A 13,214-nucleotide genomic window follows, 5' to 3' on the forward strand; every position below is an offset into this window, starting at 1 on the left:
AAACATAGAGTAGGACTGCCCCATTATGAGAATGCCTTGGTGGGGTGGCTGAAAGAATTGATTAATTGTTTGCTAAATTGCTCATTTTGAAATACAGAGTTAGAAATCAATATGTGCATGTGCACTTTATGTTTTGCATTTTGACCATAAGCAGCACTGGCTTCTCCCCTTTTTTATTTATATATGAATATTACACATAAAATAATATATTTTATTGGAGAAATTTGCATCTTTTTCCTCTAGGACTGATCATTCACTCTCAAAATTTACGGGTAAAATCTGTCTTCAGTGAAGACAGATTTTCCCATTTCTGAGCTACATCTCCTATATGAATAATGGGAAAATCTGTCTTAACTTAATACAGATTTTACCAATTTTACCCCAGAAATGAGAGTAAAATATCAATTCAGAAGGAGAAAGAAGCAGATTTCTCTGATAAGATATATTACGAAGTTTATTATTCTAATGCGTACTATTGATTTATGAAATAAAAAATTAAAAACACGGTTACACTTTAACAGAAGCTATTGGGAAAGTCCTGATGGTTGTACCTGGAGAATAATCATTTAGTTCACAGCTATTTCTATATCATGTTGTAGAAATTAGTTATCAGGCTTCGCAAAATCACTTGTGTCCACTATCATTGTATAACATTGAGACGTCCACCGGGCAAATGCCTTCTGTTCAGTCTTCTTCCAAGTCGCGCCTTACCAGATGAACGACAGTTAAGTTCAGCGTTGTATAGATTATTTTGGTTGCGTCTAGCCCCTACATGCGGCATTCTTCTCCAGACTTAGGGTGGGGACTGGTGATCTATGAATGGTTCCATTGTGATCTTGTTGTGTAGACACCTGGATCGCAAGGTTAGAAATCAATATGTGCATGTGCACTTTATGTTTTGCATTTTGACCATAAGCAGCACTGGCTTCTCCCCTTTTTTATTTATATATGAATATTACACATAAAATAATATATTTTATTGGAGAAATTTGCATCTATTTCCTCCAGGACTGATCATTCACTCTCAAAATTTACGGGTAAAATCTGTCTTCAGTGAAGACAGATTTTCCCATTTCTGAGCTACATCTCCTATATGAATAATGGGAAAATCTGTCTTAACTTAATACAGATTTTACCAATTTTACCCCAGAAATGAGAGTAAAATATCAATTCAGAAGGAGAAAGAAGCAGATTTCTCTGATAAGATATATTACGAAGTTTATTATTCTAATGCGTACTATTGATTTATGAAATAAAAAATTAAAAACACGGTTACACTTTAACAGAAGCTATTGGGAAAGTCCTGATGGTTGTACCTGGAGAATAATCATTTAGTTCACAGCTATTTCTATATCATGTTGTAGAAATTAGTTATCAGGCTTCGCAAAATCACTTGTGTCCACTATCATTGTATAACATTGAGACGTCCACCGGGCAAATGCCTTCTGTTCAGTCTTCTTCCAAGTCGCGCCTTACCAGATGAACGACAGTTAAGTTCAGCGTTGTATAGATTATTTTGGTTGCGTCTAGCCCCTACATGCGGCATTCTTCTCCAGACTTAGGGTGGGGACTGGTGATCTATGAATGGTTCCATTGTGATCTTGTTGTGTAGACACCTGGATCGCAAGGTTAGAAATCAATATGTGCATGTGCACTTTATGTTTTGCATTTTGACCATAAGCAGCACTGGCTTCTCCCCTTTTTTATTTATATATGAATATTACACATAAAATAATATATTTTATTGGAGAAATTTGCATCTTTTTCCTCCAGGACTGATCATTCACTCTCAAAATTTACGGGTAAAATCTGTCTTCAGTGAAGACAGATTTTCCCATTTCTGAGCTACATCTCCTATATGAATAATGGGAAAATCTGTCTTAACTTAATACAGATTTTACCAATTTTACCCCAGAAATGAGAGTAAAATATCAATTCAGAAGGAGAAAGAAGCAGATTTCTCTGATAAGATATATTACGAAGTTTATTATTCTAATGCGTACTATTGATTTATGAAATAAAAAATTAAAAACACGGTTACACTTTAACAGAAGCTATTGGGAAAGTCCTGATGGTTGTACCTGGAGAATAATCATTTAGTTCACAGCTATTTCTATATCATGTTGTAGAAATTAGTTATCAGGCTTCGCAAAATCACTTGTGTCCACTATCATTGTATAACATTGAGACGTCCACCGGGCAAATGCCTTCTGTTCAGTCTTCTTCCAAGTCGCGCCTTACCAGATGAACGACAGTTAAGTTCAGCGTTGTATAGATTATTTTGGTTGCGTCTAGCCCCTACATGCGGCATTCTTCTCCAGACTTAGGGTGGGGACTGGTGATCTATGAATGGTTCCATTGTGATCTTGTTGTGTAGACACCTGGATCGCAAGGTTAGAAATCAATATGTGCATGTGCACTTTATGTTTTGCATTTTGACCATAAGCAGCACTGGCTTCTCCCCTTTTTTATTTATATATGAATATTACACATAAAATAATATATTTTATTGGAGAAATTTGCATCTTTTTCCTCCAGGACTGATCATTCACTCTCAAAATTTACGGGTAAAATCTGTCTTCAGTGAAGACAGATTTTCCCATTTCTGAGCTACATCTCCTATATGAATAATGGGAAAATCTGTCTTAACTTAATACAGATTTTACCAATTTTACCCCAGAAATGAGAGTAAAATATCAATCCAGAAGGAGAAAGAAGCAGATTTCTCTGATAAGATATATTACGAAGTTTATTATTCTAATGCGTACTATTGATTTATGAAATAAAAAATTAAAAACACGGTTACACTTTAACAGAAGCTATTGGGAAAGTCCTGATGGTTGTACCTGGAGAATACTCATTTAGTTCACAGCTATTTCTATATCATGTTGTAGAAATTAGTTATCAGGCTTCGCAAAATCACTTGTGTCCACTATCATTGTATAACATTGAGACGTCCACCGGGCAAATGCCTTCTGTTCAGTCTTCTTCCAAGTCGCGCCTTACCAGATGAACGACAGTTAAGTTCAGCGTTGTATAGATTATTTTGGTTGCGTCTAGCCCCTACATGCGGCATTCTTCTCCAGACTTAGGGTGGGGACTGGTGATCTATGAATGGTTCCATTGTGATCTTGTTGTGTAGACACCTGGATTAATCGAAACAGGGTTGTTCCCAGGTCAATTTGTTCCCAAGTCAATTACTGGAGATGTGTCAACAGATTGTCAAATTATAGTCAAATGATAGACAGAGTGCTACAGTGTAAGACAATAAAGACAATAATAGCAATTATTGAGCTATAAAACCAGGAATGTCATGGCTGACATGATGTATCACAGCATCAGGTATATAAGATAGCCTCAGCTACTTACGCACAGGGTCTGAAAGGTTGTATAAACCATGTCTTTTGGTAAGTCGTGCATGCTATGTGACATCAAAATTCAAACATCTCAATTACTGTACTTTGCTATGGCTTAACACTAGCATAAAATATTTCTGCATTTTTACATCTTCCATCAAGAAAGCAAGTGGACGATTGAGTACTGGTACTCCACTGATCTCTAGTAAAGTGTATCATCAAGCTGTACTGTTGGGCTCTCCAGTCAGTGGAGTGCTCAACAGCATGGGTTCATTTAATAAATCTTGGGTTCAGTGCCCCCAGGGATTGCCATAATCTTCGTGCAACAGGGCTTCCATGGACCCACCAAAGGAAATGATGCCCAGGCAGTGTCACTGAGTGCACAGAGAGGAGCCAAACGAAGTTGAACTTGAGGGCATAGGAAGAAGATTGACAGCAAAGTGTAGAGCAGTTCCAGAAGTCACATATTTAGATGCCTCAGGGTAGCCAGTGATAGAGAGATATTCTCCAGTCTTCATCCTTATCCAATCAGGTGTGGATATGAAGGGTAGGTAATCAGGTTGTGGTCTTCAGGATAGTCCTCAGTAGATGGTTGGACCACAGATATTGGGCAGGTTTGTAGCTACAATTAGGAAAGAACCAGTTCCTCAACAGATATGACATGTCCAGGAAAAGTACCAGAAGGTTAGGGTGAGATCATTCAACGAATTGTCAAACAAGTCAGGTCAATCACAGAGAATCTTAGAAATGCAAACTAGAAAACAGAAAACTTACTACTGATGTCAATAACCAGGTTCTAGAAAATTGGAGCAATTTTCGTTTTTACGTCAAAGATGAAAGACAATGCATGATGTACCTGGTACCTATGCTGCGTCAGGAGCCATTTTGGGAAAGTATTGAGGTACAGCATCTGTTTTTCATTCTGATGCTGCAGTTTTGGATGGGTTGACACTACACCTGCCAAGGAGACGAAAGATTGTGGCAGCCAACTATGGCCTGCATTCTACAGATGGCCTCCAAAGTCAACTCCAAATAGGGTATCCTTCTGATGGAGCTTTGGGACACTGTGGCATTTGAGCATGTGCCCACCAGATGCTCCTCTGGTACTCCGGCGGCTAGTTGATCCTGATCACAAACATGGCTCAATATCAGACACAACTAGCTTCGGACTGGGCCCACCAGTAACCAGCTCCAGTCCCCCATTTTTCAGCTACATGCAAATGTGACATTATTCTCTATCAAAGATTTATATAACAATGAACTAGGTAGATTGGTATATGAATAAGATGCAGCCTCTGTCTGTACATAGTGATTCAAGTATACTGTACCAAATACTGCTCATATAAGAGGGTGGTGGACAACTCTTACACTGCGGCCCACCGGAGGATTGTCCTGTTCTCCCGTTGGCCAGTCCAAGCCTAATCACAACCCATGAGCATGTGTTAGTGCTGTTTCTGGGGGGTAAAATAGAAGACTTTTTAATTACTCTACCTTTTTCCATCTTTTCCCTCCACAGCCCCTTTTATCTCTTTCTTCAGGACATCTTTCCTATGAACCAATTTGCTCCCAGCTCATCAACAATCAATATTCACAAAAGTGTAAAAGTCATTAACTCGAAAGCCGTTAATAAGCAATGATTAGTCTTACACCTTCAGCAAATAGACCCCTAAGTGAGAGTGGAGTCTGTTCTGTCTTTTATGGTTCGGACCTATTAAGTTTGTCTGCGTCTGCATCCTCCATTCTCACATTGTGGTTTGGTGCTTGTTTTTTTTTCAATTAGCCTTCACTAATGGCGCACGTCTTGCATTATTTTCGACAAAAGTGTCTTAATTCATCTGCGGGTTTTGCTAAAAGTGTCAAAAATTGGAAGACGCCAGACGCCACCGATGCTTTTTGCTTAACCTATTAAAACATATTTTTCTTCTTTCTTTTTTTTTTTCGCTCTTGAGACAACCATACAACTTAGCCTAGTTAATCTATCTCTGTTTAAGCATGCAATGCAGTCATCCTCTGTGACTAAGGAATCTCTGCCAGGATTAAGAATGAGACAGGGGAATCAAAGCCAGTGAAGTGCAGACTGTGTGAAATAAGCGTTCTTAGCCGATTCAGAGGTAAACTTGAAAAGCTTTATGCTAGAAGAGTGATCACACCTATTGAAGGCCTCTAATCCCCACCATAAAGGAGACTGCAAGGAGTTTTCAAAGGGAAAGCTGCTGAGAAGAGCTTGCCGGTCGAGCTACAATGTGAAAACACACAAGCAACAGAAGTTCTGAATTTACTAGCATTACTAGTATTTTCTAGAGCACATTGCTTTTTTATTATTATTTTTTTAAGAGAGCAATATGGATAAAGCAACAAAAGAGGAGAAATGTAATCCCCCAAGTGTTTGGCTAAGTGTGCGAGCGAACGAGGCCAGCACGGAAAACATGTCGGCTGGCAAGGGATCATTTGCACTTCAGAGCTTTCCGCACACAAGATCTCACCACTCACCACTAGAGGTCACTGTTCAGCATGACTGCTGTCAGCGGGGCAGATTTTGAGCAGATCTAATCTTCCACACAGGATGGGACGAGGCTCGGACTGGCCCATAGGTTAACAGGGTAATCTCCCGGTGGGCCGCAGCGCAGATCTGGGCTCCCAACCCCCCTGTATGGACTGTACTTGGCATAATTCACTTGATTCACTCTGTACAGAAAAAAGCAGCATCCCAGCATTCATTAACCAAACTACCCATTTCTTTATTATATAAAGATACTGTATAGGCAAATTTGTGAACGGGGAAGTGTAATATTTGTATGCAGGTGAAAAGTGCCCCCCTGCCCCAAGGCCAATTTTACTGGTGGGCCCTTGGCACCCCAGTCAGACACTGGATGGGACTAAAGGTTTCTGAAACACTGACCTTGCGGAAAGTCTTGAAAGTATGTAACAGCGTAGTATGGGGGCAATTTCTGCCACCACCTACCACACTGCCAAATGATCCAGAAGGACCAAGCGCTAAAGCTATATACAAGAGAATTGTAGAGGTAGACCTCATACACATCATGTATACACCCTGGAAAAATTAATAGCCAGTGCCTCTTGTTTACCCTATAAAAATTCAGTGAAAGCCGCCTGATGACTATGTAAAAATTATGAGCAAGTGCCACCTGTTTACCCTCTAAAAATTATGAACAAGGAACACCTGTTTACCCTCTAAAAATTATGAGCGAGTGCTACATGATGACCATCTAAAAATTATGAACGAGGACTGTCTGTTTATCCTCTAAAAATCATGAGCGAAGGCTGCATGATGACCCTCTAAAAAGTATGAGTGAGGGTCGCCTGATGACTCTCAAAAAATTATGAGTGAGGGACACCTGATGACCCTCTAAAAATTGAGAGAAGGCAGCATGATGACCCTCTAGAATTTGGACGCATAAAGGGAAAGTTGACCGCACTCACTAAGTATGGACGCCTGCTCTCGATCCAAGGAACCCACTTGGAAAAGTAACAGCAGTCAAGGTAAATGAGAACAGCGTCCAGTCCAGGTGAAAAAATGCAATGATGCTTTTTTCCGCTTATCACTAGTCCCTTGTAGAAAAAAAAACACTAGGATTATGATAAATTTTATATGTTCAAACAGTTTTCCCAAACATAGCACTAGCAAGAGTTAAGGCTAGAATTAGGACTATGGTTAGGGCTAGGGGTAGGGATAGGACTACGGTTAGGACTAGGGTTAGGGGTAGGGTTAGGACTATGGTTAGGGCTAGAGTTAGGGTTATGATTAGGACTAGGGTTAGGGGTAAGGGTAGGGCCATGGTTAGGGCTAGAGTTAGGGCTAAGATTAGGGCTGAGGTAAGGGTTAAGGTTAGCATAATGAAATAAAAAGAAATCAAGCAGAAAATGTGACATAAAAAATATTAAATAATCTATAACTTTTTACTTAAAATTTTATGTGGGACTTCAGCAAATAGCAAGAAGAACTGGAGGGCCGAAGGGCAAACTATAATTGCATCAATATTTTCTGAAAGTTCAATGCATTTGCTTGGGGGATATGTGGCTTATTAGAAGACTGATAGAAGATACTCCCCCGGATGCTGACAACCCACGCTACACCACAGCAGATATTGTAGGTATTAATGTTTTTCTTTAATTTTTTTTTCCCTTTCATTTATTAGTCGATTTAACATTTTTTACAGGAATTGAACCTTAAAGAGTATAATGCATTGTATCCTGAGTGTCGCATGAGCCTCCTACAATATATGTAATGTCGTGTGGTATATTATCTGCGCTCTGTAATTACTCCCATTTGCAGACAGTTAATAGTGTTTTAATAAATTGAGTCTTGTTGCCTAGGAGCCGAATTCAGCATCATTATTTACATAAGCGCCCGGTATGATTGACTTGTTAATTCTGAACTGGCATCTCTGAAATGCAGAATTACATATTAAGATGAAGGAGTAATTACTCTCATGGGTCATTTGTAGGGTCGATGACCATTTAGCCGATGTGCACTGTCGCAGAAGTAGACACTCTGCACTAAGAGATGGTGGTGGCTCCTATCAGGCGGCATTCAGGTGGATGAGAAGTCATCTCTGGCACTGACAACATGATTGTGTGTGTTGTGTACATTGTGAGCTCAGTACAAAAAAAGAATGTGGTTACGGCAGGTTATGTTACAGAGCAGAATGTAAGACTTCCTGCAGAGAAAGTCAACTGATTACTAAAAATTGGTCATAGAAAATTGCCAATAACACAAGCACTGAGCAAAAGTTGGAAAACTATACGTTTTAGTGCCCTATGTGAATGCCCCAAGTATGTAAAAGATTAGAAAAGAGGTGCAATCGTCCCCCTATTCCCTTGGATGGATAGAGAGATAGATAGAATGTTAGAGTTGGAAGGGACCTCCAGGGTTGTCGTGTCCAACCCCCTGCTCAATGCAGGAGTCACTAACCCATCTCAGACAGATATCTGTCCAGCCTCTGTTTGAAGACTTCCATGGAAGGAGAACTCACCACCTCTCGTGGCAGCCTGTTCCACTCATTGATCACCATCACTATCAAAAAGTTTTTTCTAATATCTAATCTGTATCTTCTCCCTTTTCAGTTTCATTCCATTGATCCCTCTACACTGTGACAGCCCTTCAAATATTTGCAGACAGCTATTTAGTCTCCACTTAGTCTTCTTTTTTGCAAGCTAAACATTCCCAAATCCTATAACTGTTCCTCGTAGGACATAATTTGCAGTCTGCTCACCATCCTTGTAGCTCCTTCTCTGAACTTGCTCTTGTTTTTCGATGTCTTTTTAAAAATGTGGTGCCCAGAAATGGACACAGTATTCCAGATGAGGCCTGACCAAGGAGGAGTAGAGGGGGATAATTACTTCACATGATCTACACTTTATGCTTCTCTTAATACATCCTAGAACTGTGTTTGCCATTTTTTGCAGCTGCATCACACTGTTAACTCATATACAGTCTGTGATCTATTAGTATACCCAAGTCTTTGTCACACGTGCTGTTGCTTAGTTCTATTCCTTCCATTCTATAGTCGTAATTTTTGTTCGAAAAAATTGAACAGCACACTATTTCTCCAAGCATAGTAGGTGCAAGGCCTCCCAAGCCAATTATCCGTTATTTGAAAAATATAGGAACGAAAAAGCAGGCACTTCAATATTTACCAAAACATAAGGTAGACTTTAGATAAACCTTTCTCAAGCTTGAGATTTGGACCTGGGATCCCACCTGCATGGTGGTTAGATATATGGGTTCTTCTCAATCTTGAGAAAGGTTCATTGCAACCGAAACGTTGCCATGTCACATGGGCTACATAAAGTCTACCTTTTTTTTTGGTAAATGTTGGAGTGCTGCCTGCTTTTTTGTTCATAGATAAATAGATAGATACTGTATTTGTATGAAGAGAAAACAAATTCCAGTTTCATTGTGATACATTTAGGAATTGTTGTTTTAAACAAGTAATGCTAATTTCTAAATGCAAATCATGCAGATGGAAATGGAACGATCCCGGTAACAATCCGCAGGAAAGAGAATAAAGGAATTACTCTACTGGAGGGAATGCTATCTAATTACAGACAATTAAAAAGTTATTAGAGATTATTATTACTGTCATATATTTATAAAACATCAATATGCTGCAGGAATCCATACAATACGGCGGTGATAGTCTGCAATTAGAAAATGCCAATAGATGTGACACAATGTAAAAATGTGCTGATAACATGGGGCTTTTGTAATCAATCTTCACAGTCAAGAAAGCACAGCGATCGCCATCATTTATGTAATACTATAGCGGCCAATGAGGCAGCAAAAACGAATCTGGTGCATAACTGATACAAACAGAAGCAGAGGGTCCCATTGAACATTATGGGGTCTGTCTGGGTACCTTAATGAACATTTTTAGAAAAGACAAAAAGAGTTCTGCACAATGCGCTTTTTCTTCCATTCTAAAAGTGGACACATAAGGGAACCAGACGGACCCTATAATATTCAATGGGACCTTGTGCTTCTGTTGGCATCAGTTACGGAATATCTACCATTTTTCTATGGTTTACCAGATGTTACACTATTCGGGCATATTGACATGTTGGGCTGAGATTTATACATACGTTAAATACCATAAAGACGTTGTGCATTTGCATAACGAAATAGCAGAATGTGAACGTATACTTTGGCTGATACAATAGTTTTGTGTTGTCCTGATTGGAACATATGAACGAACTCTATCAATCCCAACCAAAGTGTTTTGTAACTGTGAAAAGGCAGTACCCTATAAAAGTGCCATATGGAAAGTCCTAGTCATAGCTTCCCCTCTAAATAGTGGTGTAAATAAAGTCCGATGGGCCCTGGTGGAAAATTTGGACCTGGACCCCACTGTATAGACCCTTGTAGCGTTCTAGATACTATAATGACATACGTGTTTGCACCCCATGTAATAATGCTCCTCATCCTGGCTACTTATTGTTATAATCTCCCTCATCCTAGGCCCCATGCTGTAACATTTTCCCCCATCCTGGGTCCTTTCCTGGAATAATGTCCCCCATCCTGGTATAATGTCATCCGTCCTGGTATAATGTCCCCCTTTCTGGTATAATCTCCCCATTCTGGTATAATGCCCCCAATCTTGGTATAATGTCCCTAATTTCAATATAATGTTCTCCATCCTGGTATAGTGTCCCCATCCTGGTATACAGTCACCAATTCTGGTATAATTTCTGCCATCCTGGTATAATGTCCTCCATCCAGGGACCCTTCCTGATATAATGTCCCCATTGTGGTATAATGCCCTGAATCTGGTATATGTCCCCAATTCTGGTATAAGTGCCCCCTTCCGTTCTTCTCCAGCACATTTTAAAAAGAAACAAACTATTCTACGCAACTTTTTCCTCTCCCACACCACACTTTTTTAGAAGGTGAAGCCGGCACCTGACTTCGGTGTGCCGGCACAGGCAGCACATGACATCACTGCCATATGCCAGCATTACTGGCAAGCCAACGTCTGCTGCCAGCCCATGATTTGCCAGCAGCTTGTTTTGTAGCGCAGCAGGTGTCTGCGCTGCAATACGTTTCACCTAAATGTGAGTCCGAAGTCACACATCCAGGAGAAATTGACAAAAACTAAGACAGAAAGAAAATAAACATATACCCTGTTGTAAGTAAAGGCACAAACTAGTAAGAGAAATGGACGCTACATCTGTAAGAGTAGACGTCACAGATTTGGCAGAAATGAGTTTCTGACTTTCCATTATATTTGGAATATAATAATGCGGTGAAGCTACTGCAGCGTCCGGAGTCAGGAGAAGCAATGAAACAGTTAAACGATAAGTCCAGCAGCTCCTCTACATCTGTACGGTACAGCAGCTTATCCCTTATTACGGGAGCACAGCACATGGCCGCGGTGGAGCAGCAGCTGGATTAACAATCATGAGCGCACATAAGGGCCCCGGACCCCAGCACAAGGCTGTTTGTCTCTTCCACCTTCCTTGTAACTGACAAAACAGCCTGTTTAGCTGTTCTAATTCGGACAAAGGGAGGCCATGCAAAACAAGGGTGATGGATAACAGGAGAAAGACACAAGGGGGTACCAACAAGAGGGGCAACAGTCAAGAAGTAAAAAAGAGGACAGGCATGAAGGGAAGCAGACAAAAGGCCAACGGTTGGTGGGGGAAAAAAGGGGAAAAGGAAAATAAGCGTAAAAGCTAAAGACAAAGGGGCAGATTTCAGAGATCTATACTTGGAGGGTGTGCTGTACTAAGCCAATGAAATGAATACAAACAATGGCTGACTTGCCAATATATTTAATCCAATTATAGACGTTATGTGCTTTTCTTCACGTGCTTTACCACCCCACCGCCAGCTGTTAACGCTGCCACTTTTATACACGATCTCCTCTAAGACGCGGTAAAGCTGCAGCAATTGACCAGAATGTGAAATGAGATGATGCCTGTATATTGGATAGTTGATATTTTATATATGTGATCGTTCAAGGATTTACAATATCACATTTGTTGGTGAGGTCAAGTAAAAGTGGCAATAAATGAAAGTCTTTCTATTGATAAACTGATGGCCACCCATCTAGTTGCTTATAAGGAAATCTGTCAGCACAAAGTCACTGTTCAAATCAAGCACTGGCAGTCGGTGCAATCTTGGGGTGGCCAAAAAGTTTAATGTAACTTTCCAGCTACTTGTTTTCTATCCATCTCCATCCTCCTCTTCCTTGGGTAACTTTCCAGCTACTTGTTTTCTATCCATCTCCATCCTCCTCTTCCTTGATTGACACTTTTGGCTTTACAGGAGCAAGAGGAGTACAGATATGGATGGAAAATATGTCGGCAGGAAGGTGCATTGCTCGGCCACGCTGTAAAGGTGGAGAAGATGTCAAACTCCCTCTCTGAAGAGTCCTGATGTATTATTTTATGTCACTTGTCTATTTTTGTATATTTTATCCTACTGGGGTTGCAGTTTCTCGTGGACAGGGTTAACTGTAAGGCCAGCCCATGATTTGGGGAGCAGTATATGGGCACTATGAGCTTAGATCCTGTTTTATATTTGGTTCAAGTTGAGCTTCTGAAAAGGAAGATACTCTCAGCAGTGTCAGCCATATTGGGTGTGTGCAAGAAAAGCACACTCACAGAAAGTAGTACGCTCCACCAATATCAAGTAACAGTGATGGCAGTTCTCTTCATAGCAGGCAACTTGGGACACCTTTTGTTTAGGGTCCTTGAAGTACATCTCTTCCAAGGATTGTCATGATATGTACTTTTGCCCTGTCCTGTATTTGAATAATATACCATTTGATGTATGTAACTGTTCTCTGGTTTCTTTTAGCTGTAATTTATGTATTTTCTTGTGCTGGGAGTTCACCTGTAACAATATGTCTCCTTCCCCCAATACTTGCAGCCCTGAGCTATAATGTAATTATGTAAGTAACCTGTCTCCTTTCCACAAGAAGTGTGTACCTGGACCTTAATTTAATTCAGGCTTGTGCCAACAGCTAGGGGAATTCCCCCATTGTTTTCGGAAACAGAAGATAACTCCAAATACACAAACTTCTAGACACACCGGAGCCTTCCATTCTAGAAGCTTCGGATGAACCCTCGTCCCCTACACACACATGGGCTGACCCCAGGAGCACAGACAAGAGACCCATGTGTGATCTAGTCAGTTGTGTGTCGGATACTGGAAGAAAAGGAACCAAAGCTGTCTGAGGAAGCAATCGGTATCCGTGTGATTGTGGTGGATCTGTTCGACTCGTGGAAGGACTATTGTTTCATTTATCGGGTGCGGGATTACTGGAAAGCACCTCCAGATCTGTTTCTTTACTTGGACTTATTGTGGACTTCTCGTGGACTTGAAGGACATTA

At 40.4% G+C, this 13,214-nt stretch overlaps 1 long non-coding RNA gene across 1 annotated transcript; it reads right to left on the minus strand.

Annotated features, from left to right (window-relative positions):
- Positions 1 to 659: 659 nt before the first annotated feature.
- Positions 660 to 2,291, minus strand: LOC143768836 (uncharacterized). The gene is made up of 3 exons (XR_013214077.1): positions 2,082 to 2,291; positions 1,317 to 1,616; positions 660 to 851 (listed from the first exon to the last, which is right to left on the minus strand). It is a non-coding gene; the product is annotated as an uncharacterized LOC143768836 (long non-coding RNA).
- Between the last annotated feature and the right edge of the window lie 10,923 nt (positions 2,292 to 13,214).

Source organism: Ranitomeya variabilis, chromosome 4 (genome assembly GCF_051348905.1).
Source record: "Ranitomeya variabilis isolate aRanVar5 chromosome 4, aRanVar5.hap1, whole genome shotgun sequence".
Classification (NCBI taxonomy): domain Eukaryota; kingdom Metazoa; phylum Chordata; class Amphibia; order Anura; family Dendrobatidae; genus Ranitomeya; species Ranitomeya variabilis.